General features: G+C 44.5%; 1 pseudogene; it reads left to right on the top strand.

The window, feature by feature from the left end:
- The first annotated feature begins 81 nt into the window (after positions 1-81).
- Positions 82-14,456, top strand: LOC111957021 (alpha-2-macroglobulin-like; annotated as a pseudogene).
- The last annotated feature ends 5,594 nt before the right edge of the window (positions 14,457-20,050 follow it).

Raw genomic sequence — 20,050 nt, 5'->3', positions numbered from 1 at the left:
AATTATATTATTTTATACTAATACAATTGTTCAGATAAATATATTTTGTTYAACAAGTAATAACAAAAATCTCAAAAAGATATGGGTAAAAAGGATTGGATCCCCTGTTTTCAATAATCCAGGACCCTCGCCTTATGAGATTGGAGAACATGTTGGGAGGTATCTTAGATCATTCCTCCATACAGAATGTTTCCCGATTCTTGATATCCTTCATCTGCGCTTATGGACTTTCCTCTTCAATTGAAACCACAGGTTTCTGGAGATGGAGATGGCCATTGCAAAATGTAGATTTTGTGGTCAATTAACCCTTTTTGGGGGATTTTGATTTGTACTTGGGGATATTGTCTTGCTGGAAGATTCACTTGAGGTTGTACCATGTGAGTTCATATGTGTACCAGTGAAGTGTACCTTTTGACTTTTTTGTACCTCAGGGAACAACACCGTACCCAGAGCCGACTCTACAAGGTGGCAAAGCCGGGCATGGACCCCCCAGATAGAATTTGTGCCCCCCCAGTTTTGTTTCCCCATAAACATAACAAATGTTATATGAATTACAGTCCACCTGATGACCTGTTGGACTTTGTTACATCTGCTCCTGCCACGCCCTCTACTTCTCATCCGGTGTCTCCCTAACTTCTCTAGGGTAGGGGACACTATTTTCATCCTATGTCTCTCCTAGTGCTCTCTCCCTCTCTCTCTCTGTGTGGGTGTATGTGATTGTGTGAGTGGAGACAGGTGTGCTGGAGTCAGAGCAGATCCCCACCAGCTGCAACCTGTTCCATAGTCAAGACCTCTACAAATACTCAGCCCTGCCACTTCCACGCTGCCAGATCTTAGCCTCTACTCAGTCAGTCTGCGATTCAAGCCGTTTGTTCCTGCATAGATCTTGTTATCCTCTTGTGCCTGTTTCCCTAGCCTGATGCTGCTTTTCTCTCCGCTACAGTTCCGTCTGCTCTGACTCTGGTCCCTGTCTCCAGTCCCTCGTCTCGTCAGTCCAGCTTCCCTGCCCTGGACCCCCACTCTACCGCTTCCTTGAATTCCGCTCCGGACCTGCTTACCCTGCCCCTACTCCCCTTGCCCCAGCCTCAGTTTCTGGTTCCCTGCTACCCGCCCGAGCTTCCCCTGGCCTGCAACCATATCTTACGGCAAAAAAGAGCTTCTGGATATCAGGACAGCGATCACTCACCTCGGATTAGACAAATATTTTTTCTTCAACAAGCAGGAAGCACAGGACATTCTCCAAACATCTGACATGGCCAACATCCCCGTTATTTGCAAGAGGAGGAGATACAGGTATAGAGGACACAGAGCGGGATTCCTCGTGAGGACCTGCAGGAGGCGAGTGGGAAAGCTGCCGTTACCGTCAATATTACTCGCCAACGTGCAATCATTGGACAATAAATTAGACGAGGTACGATCACAAATATCCTACCAACGGGACATCAAAAACTGTAATATCCTATGTTTCACGGAATCGTGGCTGAATGACGACATGGATATTCAAGTAGCGGGATATACGCTGCACCGGCAAGATAGAACAGCACACTCCGGTAAGACGAGGGGGGCGGTCTGTGCATATTTGTAATCAACAGCTGGTGCACAAAATCTAAGGAAGTCTCTAGATTTTGCTCGCCTGAAGTAGAGTATATTGTGATAAATTGCAGGTCACACTACTTGCCTAGAGAGTTTTCAGCTATACTTTTAGTGGCTGTTTATTTACCACCACAGACAGATGCTGGCACTAAGACCGCACTCAGTCAGCTGTATAAGGAAATAAGCAAACAGGAAACCACTCACCCAGAGGCGGCGCTCCTAGTGGCCGGAGACTTTAATGCAGGGTAACTTAAATAAGTTCTACCAAATTTCTATCAACATGTTAAATGTGCAACCAGAGGGGAAAAAATTCTAGATCACCTGTACTCCACACACAGAGACACGTACAAAGCTCTCCCTCGCCCTCCATTTGGTAAATCCGACCACAACTATATCCTCCTGATGCCTGCTTACAAGCAAAACTTAAAGCAGGAAGCACCAGTGACTCGGTCTATAAAAAAGTGGTCAGATGAAGCAGATGCTAAACTACAGGACTGTTTTGCTATCACAGACTGGAACATGTTCCGGGATTCTTCCGATGGCATTGAGGAGTACACCACATCAGTCACTGGCTTCATCAATAAGTGCATCGATGATGTCGTCCCCACAGTGACTGTAAGTACATACCCCAACCAGAAGCCATGGATTACAGGCAACATTCGCACTGAGCTAAAGGGTAGAGCTGCCGCTTTCAAGGAGCGGGACTCTAACCTGTAAGCTTACAAGAAATCCTACTATGCCCTGCAACGAACCATCAGACAGGCAAAGCGTCAATACAGGGCTAAGATTGAATCATACTACACCGGCTCCGACGCTCGTCTTATGTGGCAGGGCTTGCAAACTATTACAGACTATAAAGGGAAGCACAGCAATGAGCTGCCCTGTGACACGACCCTACCAGACGAGCTAAATCACCTCTATGCTCGCTTCGAGGCAAGCAACACTGAGGCATGCATGAGAGCATCAGCTGTTCTGGACGACTGTGTGATCACGCTCTCTGTAGCAGACGTGAGTAAGACCTTTAAACAGGTCAACATACACAAGGCTGTGGGGCCAGACGGATTACCAGGATGTGTGTTCCGGGCATGTGCTGACTGGCAGGTGTCTTCACTGACATTTTCAACATGTCCCTGATTTGAGACGGATTACCAGGATGTGTGTTCCGGGCATGTGCTGACTGGCAGGTGTCTTCACTGACATTTTCAACATGTCCCTGATTTGGTGCTTGTGCTCTGCATTCTGATTCGCTAAAAACTCACTCCCGCTTCTTGTATCAAAACATGCTACGAATTGTGCTATCATTTTGTCGTCTCGTGCAGTTATGTGTACGTACATAAACAGCTTGGCAAATTTACATTAAGTTGGCCAAATTATCTTGTAATTTCGAACATCTCCTAAACATATGTCGACGAAACGGCCTGGACGACAAAAGCACTGCGGATGGGCCCAAACGGCGGAAGAAGAGAACACTGCAGAGCGCAGTCAGGATGCAGCGGCCCAGTCTGAAGAGCAGTGAAACGGCCTACACGTGAGTCACTGTATTTGTATACATGTAATAGTTGCTAATTGTAAAATTAAAAATTTTTTCACTTATCGCGGGTCATTTTCGGAACGTAACCCCCGATAAACGAGGGATTACTGTACACCGAGGAACTTAAAACTTTCCACCTTCTCCACTACTGACCCGTCGATGTGGATAGGGGGGTGGTCCCTCTGCTGTTTCCTGAAGTCCACAATCATCTCCTTTGTTTTGTTGACGTTGAGTGTGAGGTTATTTTCCTGACACCACACTCCGGGGCCCTCACCTCCTCCCTGTAGGCCGTCTCGTCGTTGTTGGTAATCAAGCCTACCACTGTAGTGTCATCCGCAAACTTGATGATTGAGTTGGAGGCGTGCATGGCCACAGCAGTCGTGGGTGAACAGGGAGTACAGGAGAGGGCTCAGAACGCACCCTTGTGGGGCTCCAGTGTTGAGGATCAGCGGGGTGGAGATGTTGTTACCTACCCTCACCACCTGGGGGCGGCCCGTCAGGAAGTCCAGGACCCAGTTGCACAGGGCGGGTCGAGACCCAGGGTCTCGAGCTTGATGACGAGTTTGGAGGGTACTATGGTGTTAAATGCTGAGCTGTAATCGTGAACAGCATTCTCACATGGGTATTCCTCTTGTCCAGATGGGTTAGGGCAGTGTGCAGTGTGGTTGCGATTGCGTCGTCTGTGGACCTATTGGGTCGGTAAGCAAATTGGAGTGGGTCTAGGGTGTCCGGTAGGGTGGAGGTGATATGGTCCTTGACTAGTCTCTCAAAGCACTTCATGATGACGGAAGTGAGTGCTACGGGGCGGTAGTCGTTTAGCTCAGTTACCTTAGCTTTCTTGGGAACAGGAACAATGGTGGCCCTCTTGAAGCATGTGGGAACAGCAGACTGGGATAAGGATTGATTGAATATGTCCGTAAACACACCCAGCCAGCTGGTCTGCGCATGCTCTGAGGACGCGGCTGGGAATGCCGTCTGGGCCTGCAGCCTTGCGAGGGTTAACACGTTTAAATGTTTTACTCACCTCGGCTGCAGTGAAGGAGAGCCCGCAGGTTTTGGTAGGGGGCCGTGTCAGTGGCACGTTATTGTCCTCAAAGCGGGCAAAAAAGTTGTTTAGCCTGTCTGGGAGCAAGACATCCTGGTCCGCGACGGGGCTGGTTTTCTTTTTGTAATCCGTGATTGACTGTAGACCCTGCCACATACCTCTTGTGTCTGAGCTGTTGAATTGCGACTCGATTTTGTCTCTGTACTGGGACTTAGCCTGTTTGATTGCCTTGCGGAGGAATAGCTACACTGTTTGTATTCGGTCATGCTTCCGGTCACCTTGCCCTGGTTAAAAGCAGTGGTTCGCGCTTTCAGTTTCACGCGAATGCTGCCGTCAATCCACGGTTTCTGGTTTGGGAATGTTTTAATCGTTGCTGTGGGTACGACATCGTCAATGCACTTCCTAATGAACTCGCTCACCGAATCAGCATATTCGTCAATATTGTTGTTGGACGCAATGCGGAACATATTCCAATCCGCGTGATCGAAGCAGTCTTGAAGCGTGGAATCAGATTGGTCGGACCAGCGTTGAACAGACCTGAGCGCGGGAGCTTGTTGTTTTTAGTTTCTGTTTGTAGGCTGGAATCAACAAAATGGAGTCGTGGTCAGCTTTTCCGAAAGGGGGCGGGGGAGGGCCTTATATGCGTCGCGGAAATTAGTATAACATGATCTAGGGTTTTTCCAGCCCTGGTAGCACAATGTATGCTGATAGAATTTAGGGAGTTTTGTTTTTAGATTAGCCTTGTTAAAATCCCCAGCTACGATGAATGCAGCCTCAGGGTGTGTGGTTTCCAGTTTACAAAGAGTCAGATAAAGTTCGTTCAGGGCCATCGATGTGTCTGCTTGGGGGGGAATATATACGGCTGTGATTATGATTGAAGAGAATTCCCTTGGTAGATAATGCGGTCGACATTTTATTGTGAGGAGTTCTGATCAGGTGAACAGAATGACTTGAGTTCCTGTGTGTTGTTATGATGATCACACCACGTCTGTTAATCATAAAGGCATACCCCCCGCCCCTCTTCTTACCAGAAAGATGTTTGTTTCTGTCGGCGCGATGCATGAAGAAACCAGCTGGCTGCACCGACTCCGTTAGCGTCTCTTGAGTTAGCCATGTTTCCGTGAAGCAGAGCACGTTGCAATCCCTGATGTCTCTCTGGAATGCTACCCGTGCTCGGATTTCTCAACCTTATTGTCAAGAGACTGGACATTGGCGAGTAGTATGCTAGGGAGTGGAGCGCGATGTGCCCGTCTCCGAAGCCTGGCCAGGAGACCGCCTCGTTTGCCCCTTTTACGGCGTCGCACAGGGTCGCCGGCTGGGATCAGATCCATTGTATTGGGTGGGAATGCAAACACTGGATCCGTTTCGGGAAAGTCATATTCCTGGTAGGAACGATGATGAGTTGACGTTAATCGTATATTCAGTAGTTCCTCCCGACTGTATGTAATGAAACCTAAGATTACCTGGGGTACCGATGTAAGAAATAACACATAAAAAAACAAAATACTGCATATTTTCCAAGGAACGCGAAGCGAGGCGGCCATCTCGTTTCGGTGCCCCCGCACATTGACTCTGTATAGGCACCCCCCTGTATATGGTCTCACTATTGTTATTTCACTGCTGCTCTTTAATTACTTGTTACTTTTAGCTCTTTTTCTTATCTGTATTTTTTTTTACTGCATTGTTGGTTAGGGGCTCGTAAGTAAGCATTTCACTGTAAGGTCTACACTTGTTGTATTCGGCGCATGTGACTGATAAAATTTGATTTGAACTAGACAAAAACCATGACACAACGTTCTAAGAACGTCCTAAAAACATTCTTGGGGACGTCCCTGGAACAAACCTGGAACAGCAAAAAACTTGCAGTGGACCATGACTGTTTAAATTTAATTAATGTAAATGATGCATTTTAAAGTAAAATATTCTCATTGATGTGATCACGTGAATAGTCATGGGTTTTTTCGTAACGGAACCACAGATCAAGCAACATTATGGACTAAACGGTCAAATCCTGTTGCTACAGGATAATTTTTCTATGACAATACTGGTCAAATTAAGATCCTACATTACATCTGTAGTTTCTTGTTTAGAGGTGCCCTATCATTTTGTACAGATTTTCCTGTGTGTTTGTTGGTGTGTGTATGGTCTCTGTAGTGTTTACATGGTAGCCATTCCTGTAGTGATCCAGGCAGGCTCAGAGGCCAAGCTTTGTGCCAGTCTTCTGCAGCCCAACGAGACCCTGGTCATGACCATATCTCTGATTGTTGATGAGCAGAGCAAAATTCTTCTCCAAGAGAGTTCTGACCAAGAGTTTCACCGCTGCTTCCAGTTTCAGGTCAGCCCAGCACTGGTCGACATCCAGAACCATTCCAATAAGAGTTTACAGTACTTCTCAGCTTTGTGATGCATCTCTTCATTTTAGTGCAATGCTATCTTATTTGATGGGAAATATCAATGTGGTGGCCTACCAAAACTTTTCTGGGATTCAAGCTGAAATTTGACATAAAAAAGATGACATTAACTACTAAAGAAAAATAATTTAAAAAACACACTGATGAAAGGAGAATTGATTGAATTTTCCGAACCTTGACATTGTTGCAGCACATTAATACCAACTAAGCCACACTGGATCATATGTTATTGGTCCATTGTCTCCCTGACAGGCCCCTCATGTGGAGAGTGACAAAGTGCTAAACTTTAAGGTGGAGGTTCGAGGTGAAACGTTTCTATCGACAGAGGAGAGAAAGGTCATGATCAAACCGTACAGCCCGATGACATTCATCCAAACGGATAAACCAATCTACAACCCAGGACAAACAGGTAATTTTACACAGAGCCAGTGACCTACACAATTAGTCTCCTTGCTCTATCCAGAGTAGCTGTCAAAAGTTTCTTGCAAAATTCTGGTAACTTTCCCGAAAATCCCAGGTTTTACAGACATCCCGGTTGAAAGATTCCTGGAATCTGGGAATCCTTCAACAGGGATTCCTGGAATCTGGGAAAGTTAGCTAAATTATGCTTCTAAATGTCTCATTGAGTGCTTGTCTTTTGTCTTTTCATTGTCTTTTTACAGTGCAGTTTAGAGTGATCGCCTTGGATACCAGTTTTAGCCCTGTCAATCAGCTGGTGGGTGTTGAAAATTTGAAATATTGAAAACATTGATTTATTTGGTCTTCCTTTAGAACAGTATCTCCACTATTTCAAACAAAAAGAGAGATACAAGGATCACAACATCATAATACTGTGCGATAGACATGGCAATCAGCTATTATGTAAAACTATGTACAGTGTTGTTCAACCAAATGGTTACAGTGCCCCCCTTATGGTTAAAGTGTCCGCCCTGAGAATGGAAGCTTGGGGGCTCTTATACATCGCATTAGTACTCCATGAACAATAAGGCTTCGGGAATGGGAAATGTTTTGAACAACTATTGGACAAAATCCAAATCTTTAGCTCATGTTATCTGTTTGATAAGGCTACACAAACAGTTGAGACATAGCACTCAATGCAAACATACAGTGCATGTCTGCAGAGGTAAGTAAACCTGTATGGGCTGATTTGAAGGTCCTCAAAAATTTACCACAGGACATGGGGTTTTCCATTCATATAGGTCAGATTGGAATGTATGAGAATGTTTTTCCTGAGATTGAGTTAATCTACTGAATTGACATTAAAGTCCCAGTGCTACTTGTGATGTTGAAGAGACAAAGCCAATCACCTGCCTAGTTCATATAGTTGTATACATTTGCTAAATGCGGAATACACATTTCAGTTGAAGGCATTCAGTTGTACAACTAACTAGGTATCCCCCTTTCCCTTTCTGTTGAATTTTGGGAATATGAGAGTTATTCATTAAACATTAGCCAATCTTTTGTCTTGCCCTTCACAGTACAACATTGTGTAATTTGAGGTAAGACCCTTATTAGTCTGTCAATTTATGATGAGTGTCACTAAATACCACAACATGATAAGACGATGACTCCACCAGCTAGGTAGGTCATCATTAATTTCCACATGGCAGTTACCAGAAGACTCCATATCAGCTTTATGTGAACACATCTGGGCCACCTTCAGTAAGCAAACTTCAGAACATTGCAGATAGAAATGTCATGAATAGAACTGACGTGACTCCTTATTCTACATGTCAGACAGGCATGTTTGGCCTACATAACATATTTGTATCTGAACATTCCACAAGGTTGTGCCTTGCCCAATGTGTCTCTTGTTCTATAAATAAACAGGATGTTCATCAGAACAGGATTGGACAGTGGGTCAGTACTTCATCTAGTGGCATCATTCTGCAGCTTTCTCATTCTGCAGCTTTCRAGTAAAGATGACCACACCCGTGGAAAAGGTCCCTATGGTGATGGGCCTGTCACCGAACTTGTCAGTTCCYGTCCTCCTTGGTTGTGACTGCCCACTCTTCCACGGGTTGTGGACCAATGCGGAGAAGCATGAGAGGGGCCGACGAGAAGAGGAGCTCACAGCACCGCATGGACCTGGCACATAACCTGGTTGCCCGCCATAAACTCCGGGGGGAAAAAGTAAACCACACGGGGCGACTAGCCAGTCTACTAGGGGAACAGGAAGCAGGATGAGGAGTCCACATGATTGCTGCGGAGGAGTCCTGGCCAGGGTTTGGCATGGAGACCAACGACGGCGACATCTATCGCTCCCCACCCTGTCCGACAGCTACAGCAGTTTCCTTTTCCGAAGACCTTATGAGTCAGTTTGGCATGGCCCAACAGCGAGATCCGGAGGTGCAAAGGCTTATGGCCAAAGTGGCAGTTATTGATGGGAAGAGGCTACAGGATGAGGGTGAGTTACGTTTCCAATATTTTGCCATACGTAACGGCCTATTATATTGGGTATGTAGCAGAAGGGAGGGGGAGTTCGAACTATTGGTAGTACAGAGGTCATATCAACACACTGTGCTGCACTTGGCCCTCTCCCATGTCTTGGACGGACATTTAGGATGGGAGAAAACGAGCGGGTACTCACCCGGTTCTACTGGCCGGGGGTGACCAGAGACTTAGCCAAATATTGCAGGTCATGCGACAGGTGTCAATGTACGGCCCCCAGGGCCCATTTTCGCAATCCCCTGGTATCTCTTCCTATTATAGAAACCCCATTCGAAACTATTGCCATGGACCTAGTGGGGCCACTGCCACGGTTAGCCTGAGGACACAATACATCCTCATAGTAGTGGACTACGCGACCAAATATCCCGAGGCTATTCTATTATGCACCATGGCGACGAAAGGCATAGCCAAGGAGCTGGTCATGTTTTTGCGAGTAGGATTACCCTCGACTATTTTAACAGATCAAGGCACTCCCTTTATGTCCCGGCTCATGAAAGACCTACAGTTGAAGTCGGAAGTTTATATACACTGAGCCAAATACATTTAAACTCAGTTTCTCACAATTCCTGACATTTAATCCTAGTAAAAATTCCCTGTCTTAAGGTCAGTTATGATCACCACTTTATTTTAAGAATGTGAAATGTCAGAATAATGGTAGAGAGAATTATTTMTTTCAGCTTTTATTTCTTTCATCACATTCCCACTAGGTCAGAAGTTTACATACACTGCATTTGTATTTGGTAGCATTGCCTTTAAATTGTTTCACTTGGGTCAAATGTTTCAGGTAGCCTTCCACAAGCTTCCCACAATAAGTTGGGTGAATTTTATCCCATTCCTCCTGACAGAGCTGGTGTAACTGAGTCAGGTTTGTAGGCCTCCTTGCGCGCACATGCTTTTCAGTTCTGCCCACAAATTCTATAGGATTGAGGTCAGGCGTTGTGATGGCCACTTCAATACCTTGACTTTGTTGTCCTTAAGCCATTTTGCCACAACTTTGGAAGGATGCTTGGGGTCATTGTCCATTTGGAAGACCCATTTGCGATCAAGCTTTAACTTCCTGACTGATGTCTTGAGATGTTGCTTCAATATATCCACATAATTGTCCTTCCTCATGATGCCATCTATTTTGTGAAGTACCAGTCCCTCCTGCAGCAAAGCACCCCCATAACATGATGCTGCCACGCCTGTGCTTCACGGTTGGGATGGTGTTCTTCGGCTTGCAAGCCTCCACCTTTTTCCTCCAAACATAACGATTGTCATTATGGCCAACAGTTCTATTTTTGTTTCTTCAGACCAGAGGACATTTCTCCAAAAAGTACGATCTTGTTCCCCATGTGCAGTTGCAAACCGTAGTCTGGCTTTTTTATGGCGGTTTTGGAGCAGTGGCTTCTTCCTTGCTGAGCGGCCTTTCAGGTTATGTCGATATACCAATAGTGAATATAGATAGTGGATATAGATACTTTTGTATCTGTTTCCTCCAGTATCTTCACAAGGTCCTTTGCTGTTGTTCTGGGATTGATTTACACCATTCGCACCAAAGTACGTTCATCTCTAGGAGACAGAACGAGTCTCCTTCCTGAGCAGTATGATGGCTGTGTGGTCCCATGGTGTTTATACTTGCGTACTATTGTTTGTACAGATGAACGTGGTACCTTCAGGCGTTTGGAAATTGCTCCAAGGATGAACCAGACTTGTGGAGGTATACAATTTCTTTTCGGAGGTCTTGGCTGATTTCTTTTGATTTCCCCATGATGTCAAGCAAAGAAGCACTGAGTTTGAAGGTAGGCCTTGAAATACATCCACAGGTACACCTCCAATTGACTCAAATGTTGTCAATTAGCCTATCAGAAGCTTCTAAAGCCATGACATAATTTTCTGGAATTTTCCAAGCTGTTTAAAGGCACAGTCAACTTAGTGTAAACGTCTGACCCACTGGAATTGTGATACAGTGAATTATAAGTGAAATAATCTGTCTGTAAACATTTGTTGGAAATATTAACTTGTGTCATGCACAAAGTAGATGTCCTAACCTACTTGCCAAAACTATAGTTTGTTAACAAGAAATTTGTGGAGTGGTTGAAAAATGAGTTTTAATGACTCCAACCTAAGTGTATGTAAACTTCTGACCTCAACTGTATGGAAGCTATATAGTGTATAGCAGATTAGAACGAGTGTTTATAACCCGCAGACAGATGGGACAGACGGGGAGAGGCTGAATAAAACCATCATGAGCATTTTAAGATGTGTAGTGGATAAGGATGGGAAAAATTGGGGCATGCTGTTGCCCCACCTTAAGTTTGCCCTGCGCGAAGTTCCTCAAGCCTCTACCGGGTTCTCCCCCTTGGAGTTGTTGTACGGGCGACCATGCAGAGGTATTTTGGTTTTAGCAAAAGAAGCCTGGGAGAACCAACCATGTCCCTACCGCTCGTTCATTGAGCACGTAGTCCTAATGCGGGATAGGATGGCCGCTATATGGCTGGTGGTTAACAAACACATGGGGCGAGCCCAGGCTGTGCAGGCACTGTCATACAACCGTACAGCCCAACCCCGCACTTTCAAAACAGTGGACAAGGTCCTCCTGTTAGTGCCAGCGCCACAACACAAACTCCTTGCACAATGGCTGGGTCCCTATGAGGTGTTAGATCAGGTGTTGGCTTCACAATGGCTATTGTCAAGTCCCGTTAGCCCCGGAAGATCTCCACAAGACCGCCTTTCCCACACTGGAGGGGCTTTTCCAATACGTCCAGATGCCGTTCGGTCTCCCAACGGCAATGTTCCAACGACTGATTGATACCCTGCTTAGACCCCATCAGGCTTACGCAGCCGCCCATAGTGACGATGTCGTCATACACACGGAGGACTCGGACGACCGCCTCAACAAGGTACGAGCTGTGTTGGCGAGCCTGGAGGTCAGAACTGCGCCCTCTCCTGGAGGTGGGCTGCAGTACAGCCGCTACTGATGAGCTCCCATGAGGCCAATTGACTGATTATTGTTTGTGCTCTCTTAATAAGGACCTGACTGAAAGGGCAGAGGGGGGAGAGTGATTATGAGTTGGAGACTATAGTGAATTCCAGGGCAGTAGGATTCCCTGTTATAGGGTCGGCTCAAGCTGTTGGAGTGGCGTTTAGTTMTTTTTTTTATTTTTTTGTGTGTGGTTTTGTTTGGACAGCCATTACCCTGGCCTTTGTTGAGTTGAAAGAACTCCCAATAGTTTCCTTCTTTTTGTTGAAGTCACGTCTGCGTCTCATTTCGTGCTGTCCCGCCTAGGATTYTGTCAGTGAATAGGTTCCTGCCTTTCACAAACCCTATTTGGTTCTAGGTAGAACCCTTTTGGGTTCAATGTAGAACTTTCTGTGGAAAGGGTTTTACATAGAACCCAAACTGGTTCTACCTGGAACTTAAAAGGGTTAAAAGTCAAATGAAAACATATTTTTTTTATTGASAGTGAAAGGCATGATGTCAATATATTTAATTGCATCATGAAGGCCTGGGTTTGACCTTCAGTGCTACATCATAATGATATATTATATATTTTTTTATTAATGTCTTTTTTTAATCATGTTTTAAAATATTATGTAAGATGCACTGCATTTCAGTTTCTGCATTGTGAACTGTCATTGTGCATCATGGTGGCATGTGTTCTTGTTAAATAAACCATCCTATTTTCATTTGTTTTCCTTTAACAGGTATTACACGGTCAGAGGGAAAACACATAGCGCTCTCCTATGTGATTGGTCGACACACCCGAAATCTAAGAACATGGATCAATTATCAGGGCAAGGTAAGTCCAAATCCAGTGTTATTGTTTCTTGTACTTTGTTGAATTGTGGATGCCATTTGTTCTTTGACATTCCTGTTTACTTAACTACTAAGGGTAGGTAACAGTGACAAACAGATGTAGCATCACATTTTTCCTTTTTTCCTCAGATAAACGTTGTTCACTTCAACAACACACCTATCTCTGACATGTTAGTCTACCTGTTGGAGAAGAAAGGCTGGTCCTCACATCGTCTCCAGAACCTAACCACGGACAGTCATGGTATTGCCAGTTTCTCCCTCAACACAACCACTATGCCCAAAGAGGATATTAACCTCATAGTAAGTATGATTCCTTCTAAGGTTTTGAAAGACTCTGAGACTCTTTATGCTCAATCCCAAATCACCCCATTGACCCTACTCCCTGAGGTCTATCATGCTCTTGTGGAGATCTGAGGAGATTCCATTGGTATAATAATCAATATGGTGAAACTTCCACCTAGCCTATCAGAGGGTGAGGTGGAGCTCTAAGGGTCGATTTGGGATTGGGCCTTTAGTTATACTCTCTCTTCCCTCTGTTGATTTCCAGGTAAGCAACACACCAGAAGCGGAGAACACTAGATACAGGGTCCCCTATTTCAACAGTGGGCAACACATACTCTCACTGATCCAGCCCACTGCCCCTCACAGTAAAACTTCCAGCTCTCTGGCTATTCAGAAGATAGAGAAACCACTGGCATGTGGGGAGGAAGTGTCAATCACCATCCAGTACGCTATCGTAGGGGAGACCGTCCCAAAGGGCTCCGTGGATGTCATTTACCTGGTGAGTAGAACCAGAAACAAGTTGTGACAACCTGCAAACTCAGGGTGCGTCCAAAATGACAGCCTATTCCCTTGTGCACTATTTTAACCAGGGTCATTTCAGACATAGTCCCAGCCTCTCACCTTTAAAGGAAGGATGCCCTATACAACACCAATATTCCTCATCTCCTTCTTCCTGACTTGATTGGGGAAACTGTTTTTCCCTCCTCCAGGCCTTATCCAGAGGGGCGATACTTCAGCATGGACATATGAAGGTTACTGTACAGCAGGGGAGTCCTGGTGAGGAAGTTTTATTAAGTCATTCTGGACCTACTGGGAGGTGCTTGATGACAATGACAGTGTGACATGCTCTTACGTTGCGGTAACTGAGGGTGAAGTCACCTTGGTAGTGGTTCCAGAGATGGCGCCGGTGGTTCAGCTCCTGGTGTACAGTATGCTACCCAGTGAGACTGTCATCGCCCACAGCATGAACTTCCCCACTGAGAAATGCTTCAGGCACAAGGTGTGTGTCTGCTGAGTTGGTCATATCCTCAGTGACTTCACATCACAAACATATTGTGAATATTTTATGGAAGGTATAAAAAGTGTCGGGTATTTCCATGCACATAAATATCATACCTTGTGTAAAGGTGTATCATGTACACTTATGTATGTCCTGTGTGCCAGGTGTTTGTGGAGTTCTCACCCTCACAAGCAGTCCCAGGGGAGAAGAACACGCTGCAGCTCTCGGCCCAGCCCGGCTCCCTCTGTGGCCTCAGCACTGTGGACAAGAGTGTTCACATCATGGAGCCAGGGAAGAGGCTGGATGCTGACAAGGTAACAACTCACTGAAGTGAATGTCAACCACCATGTAAACAGCTTTTGTGGTGCTGGCCACAACAACCAGCTTCAGGGGAATAAGAAGTACCTATAGCAGATATGGAGTGGGTCTGTTCACAGTGGGCCATTTGGTGTGCTTTTATCTGCTGGAAAGCACATCCCAATTGGTACTTTATGGGTTCATACTAGTTGTGTTCATTAGGGCATGGAAAGAAATTTGAAAAACGTTTAGCAATGGAAAACAAAGTGACAAGTCTAAGTAGTCCCTGCATTCTGGTTGGTGCCCAATAAACACGACAAGGTCATTTCATGTCTCACAGATATTTGATATGCTACCAGTTAAGGAGACAACATATATTTAATACAAGCTTGAAGATTCAGTAGCTTGTTTACGTGTAAGACCAAGGAGATATGTAATGCCATACCCAGATGGACCACCTGAGGAGAAAAATGACCCTTATAAAGTTTTTCAGCTAACTTCTGCTTTGTTTCCTGTTAGCTTCAAGCCTCTTTTCCTCCCTTGTAAAAGCAATTCAGCGTACTGTCACCATGCATTCCTCTTCTTAGATTATGAATTGCTAAAATAGATTGTTTGAGGCTAAAATAGCTAATATAGAGGCTACTGTTTAAGGCTACGAAGCCCATGAAACTGGCCTGTGAAGTCTTGATGTGTTTACCAAGCTCAGAGAAGACCTTGCGTGCCTCTGCTACTCTATCATAGCCTCTCTTTCGCCCATGTACATATTTATCTTTATCTTTTTTGTCAACGTACCTCTTCAGTGTCATTCAGTCAATTTTAGTTAATAATAGTTTACTATAGAATACTACAGTACACTGTAGAATACTATACTACACACTAGTATCCCTCGATCATAAGTAGTACTTACTATAGAATGTTGTAGAATATGGTAGTATTATCCACAAAAAGAACACTGTAGTAAATACTACAGTAATGTCCACAAAAACACACAGTTTCTATACCACAGAATTTAATTAGCATTTACCCTGCTCATTCCCCTCCCCCATATCACATTTGTGCCACCCTTAAGTGAGAAACCTACCATATATTGTGTTCCCTACAGGTTATAGTTCAGAGCTTCTGCTCTTCTCTATAACCTATCTGTTCAGACCCCAGTCCTACCGATCTACAGGTTATGGAAAATTTGCTCTTGTTGTATTTCTCCCGTAGGTTTCCTGAAGGAGAAAGCCTCCACTTTTATATGTTGTGATAATTGCGTTGTTAGCTCTATAAGCAGTTAGTTCATATGCCTTGACACTGTGATAGGCCGAGACAATAAGAAATAAATTCAACCACACCTTTGTTTGATCACAAAACTGGAGAGCAACCTCTGTCCAGTGAAGTCCACAAAGCATATTGCATGTAACAAACAGTTGAATGATCAAGCAACTTAATGTTTCTGACATTTTCGGGCTACTAAACAACTATTGATTTAGAATCAGAGTTACCGGAAGTCACAAAGAAAACAGGAGCTGCCTCCACTATTCCAGCACCATTTCAACGTCATCCAATCACTTCTGTTTAGTCTAATACAATGACCAATCAAATTAACCAAAAAGCGATTTAGTACAATCAACTTAAGGTAAATATGATGTGGCTGTCCATGGTTCCGATTTCTGTCTTTGCGTGTGCTCCTCGTCCCTCAGGGGGTCTCCTGCACTGGTCCCAGTCCTCCTCGGAGACCTTACCCTCCCTGGAGGTGGAGATCAGCTCCTACGTTCTGCTGGCTTCCCTCAGTGCCTCCCCTCTGTCTGCCACTGACCTGGGATAGTCACTCTAGTAACTGATCAATGTAAACATCTACCCTTTCTGTAAATGGGGTATTTTCTTTCATTTTGAACTGATTTACCTGTGATCTGTTGGGTGTAGTCCTCCAGGCCCTGACTCTCTACTCCACATGGCTGTTCAGTAGAGAGGGCGCCAGCACAGTGCGAGTACAGTCTCCCAGTGGGGGACAGCACCTCTTCAATGTGAACCAAAACAACAAGCTTCTTTACCAAGAGAGGGCGCTGCAGGACACAGAATGGAAGTGAAGGGCAGTGCTTGTGCCTCAGTGCACATCAGTGAAAACACATCTCTCCTCCCAATCCAGTTGTGTATATATTACTGTGAATTTCAAACATAAAGATCTTTTCTGGCTTGATTTCTAGTTTATGAAATTGTAATTTTTTCCCTATTTTATAATTTTTTTATTTTTAGGCAACCTTGTTCCCCTGACTACTTCTTCCCTCTTTCCCAGGTGGCGCTCCACTACAACATCCCTACTCCTACTGACAGCACAACGCTCAGTATCCAGGTGACTCCAGAGGTGGACTGCAACAGCAACTCTTTGAGACCCAGAGTCACGCTGAAACTCCAGTCTCAGTAAGAATGAATGACACATTTACAGGATAATTATTTCAATACGTTTATTAATGACACTCCAAAGTGTTATTATGGAGCATGTCTTACAGAATAGACTTGACCCAAATCACTTGGCTTCATTATGCCTATGTATAGATTATTTCACTTCTAATTTGTAGCTAGGCTTGGATCAGTAACAGTAATAAAACAGATCTGGTCTTTTTATGGCCAAAATAATCAAAGTATCCATTCATTTGATTATTACAAGCACTTGTCAAAATCTAACCTTGATGTCAGGGGCCTCTTTTCTTTCATAGATATTATGGAAAGGAGCTGACCACCAATATGATTATAGTGGATTTGAAAATGCTGTCTGGGTTTGCTCCAGACCCAGAGTCTTTGGGGAGGGTGAGTTTTATGTTGATAACATACATTTATGGTGTTACCTGTGACCTTTTCCATGTAGCTCTTTCCTCTTTCATCTGTGAACCTTTCTGAAACTGAACGTTTTTGTCCATGCAATATGAATAATCAGTGAACGGCTTGTCTTCAAAGCTGAGGAGTTCACTTCTAGTGGATCGTGTTGATACTAAAGATGACCATGTTTTAACGTACTTGACAGGGGTGAGACCAAAACCACCCGCTTCAGTTTGAAACAGTGTACATAGTACTCACTGGCTTACTGGTGCTCTTCCATCCCGTCCCTAGGAGGGGTGCGTCACTTGAGTGTGTTGAGTCGCTGACGTGATCTTCCTGTCTGGGTTGGCGCCCCCCCCTTGGGTTGTGCCGTGGCAGAGATCTTTGTGGGTATACTCGGCCTTGTCTCAGGATGGTAAGTTTGTGGTTGAAGATATCCCTCTAGTGGTGTGGGGCTGTGCTTTGGCAAAGTGGGTGGGGTTATATCCTGCCTGTTTGGCCCTGTCTGGGGTATCATCGGATGGGGCCACAGTGTCTCCTGACCCCTCCTGTCTCAGCCTCCAGTATTTATGCTGCAGTAGTTTATGTGTCGGGGGGCTAGGGTCAGTCTGTTATATCTGGAGTACTTTCTCCTGTCTTATCCGGTGTCCTGTGTGAATTTAAGTATACTCTCTCTAATTCTCTTTTCTTTCTCTCTCTCTCGGAGGACCTGAGCCCTAGGACCATGCCTCAGGACTACCTGGCATGATGACTCCTTGCTGTCCCCACCACCTGGCCGTGGCTGCTGCTCCAGTTTCAACTGTTCTGCCTGCGGCTATGGAACCCTTACCTGTCACCGGACGTGCTACCTGTCCCAGACCTGCTGTTTTCAACTCTCTAGAGACAGCAGGAGCGGTAGAGATACTCTCAATGATCGGCTATGAAAAGCCAACTGACATTTACTCCTGAGGTTCTGACTTGTTGCACCCTCGACAACTACTTGGATTATTATTATTTAACCATGCTGGTCATTTATGAACATTTGAACATCTTGGCCATGTTCTGTTATAATCTCCACCCGGCACAGCCAGAAGAGGACTGGCCACCCCTCAAAGCCTGGTTCCTCTCTAGGTTTCTTCCTAGGTTTTGGCCTTTCTATGAAGTTTTTCCTAGCCACCGTGCTTCTACACTTGCATTGCTTGCTGTTTGGGGTTTTAGGCTGGGTTTCTGTACAGCACTTTGAGATATCAGCTGATGTAAGAAGGGCTATATAAATACATTTGATTTGAATTTGATTACTCACAATGGAATGAATTTGAATAATATATAACAGTACCAGTCAAACGTTTGGAACACCTACTCATTCCAGAGTTTTTCTTTATTTTTACATTTTCTACATTGTAGAATAATAGTGAAGACATCAAAACTATGAAAAAACACATATGGAATAATGTGGTAACCAAAAAAGTGTTAAACTAATTTGAATTCTTCAATGTAGCCACCCTTTGCCTTGATGACAGTTCAGAGGAGACTGTGAATCAGTCCTTCATGGTTGAATTGCTGCAAAGAAACCACTAGTAAAGGACACCAATAAGAAGACTTGCTTGCGCCCAGAAACACGAGCAATGGACATTAGACCGGTGGAAATCTGTCATTTGGTCTGATGAGTCCAAATTTGAGATTTTTGGTTCCAACCGCCATGTCTTTGTGAGACGCAGAGTAGGTGAATGGATGATCTCTGCATGTGTGGTTCCCACCGTGAAGCATGGAGGAGGAGGTGTGATGGTAAGGGGGTACTTTGCTTGTGACACTGTCTGATTTATTTAGAATTTAAGGCACACTTAACCAGCATGGCTACCACAGCATTCTGCAGCGATACAGCATCCCATCTGGTTTGCACCTATTGGGACAAAAAAAAATTGAACAGGACAATGACCCAACACACCTCCAGGCTGTGTAAGGGCTATTTGACCAAGAAGGAGAGTGATAGAGTGCTGTATCAGATGACCTGGCATCCAGAAACACCTGACCTCAACCCAATTGAGATGGTTTGGGATGAGTTGGACCGTAGAGTGAAGGAAAAACGGCCAACAAGTGCTCAGCATATGTGGGAACTCCTTCAAGACTGTTGGACAAGAATTCCAGGTGAAGCTGGTTAAGAGAATGCCAAGTGTGTGCAAAACTGTCAAGGCAAAGGGTGGCTCCTTTGAAAAATCTAAAATATATTTTGATTTGTTTAACACATTTTTGGTTGCTCCATGTTTTCATGTACAATGTAGAAAATATTTAAAAAATAAAGCATAACTCTTGAATGAGTAGGTTTGTCCAAACTTTTGACTGGTACTATATATTTTGATGTACTTGTCGTGACATATCTCTACTCTGAAATTATTTGTGTAGAATGTCCTTCAGTCAGAAAAACTGAAATTACACTTCTGCATAGAGCGTTTAAATAATTGTGACCTATTCCTACCTTTCAACCACACCCTGGACATCATACAGGAGCTCCCAGTACAAAATCTAAAGCCAGTGGTGGTCAAGATCTACGACGTCTACCATCCAAGTAAATTAATATCTATCCCTCCCCAAGATGTATTTTTCCCTCTTTTTAGTAACGTTTGGTAAACTTGTGTTCATTTACAGAGACTTACCTGTCTTATGGTTTTATTCAGGTGACCAGGCAGAGACGGAATATGTCTTCCCTTGCAAGTAGGGGTCACAAGCTGCTGTCCTATTTTAAATCTAGAATTATTGGTCATCTTTTATAGCTGACCCATATACTAGACATGTACTATAAATTATTTTATTTAACTGAGTCAATATTCCTTTTACCTAAATGCTGGTCAGTTTGTTAAAGCATTCA

The sequence above is a fragment of the Salvelinus sp. IW2-2015 genome, linkage group LG4p (assembly GCF_002910315.2).
Source record: "Salvelinus sp. IW2-2015 linkage group LG4p, ASM291031v2, whole genome shotgun sequence".
NCBI classification, from domain to species: domain Eukaryota; kingdom Metazoa; phylum Chordata; class Actinopteri; order Salmoniformes; family Salmonidae; genus Salvelinus; species Salvelinus sp. IW2-2015.
Note: the sequence above shows the minus strand (reverse complement) of the source record. Positions and strands in the feature narration are given on the sequence as shown.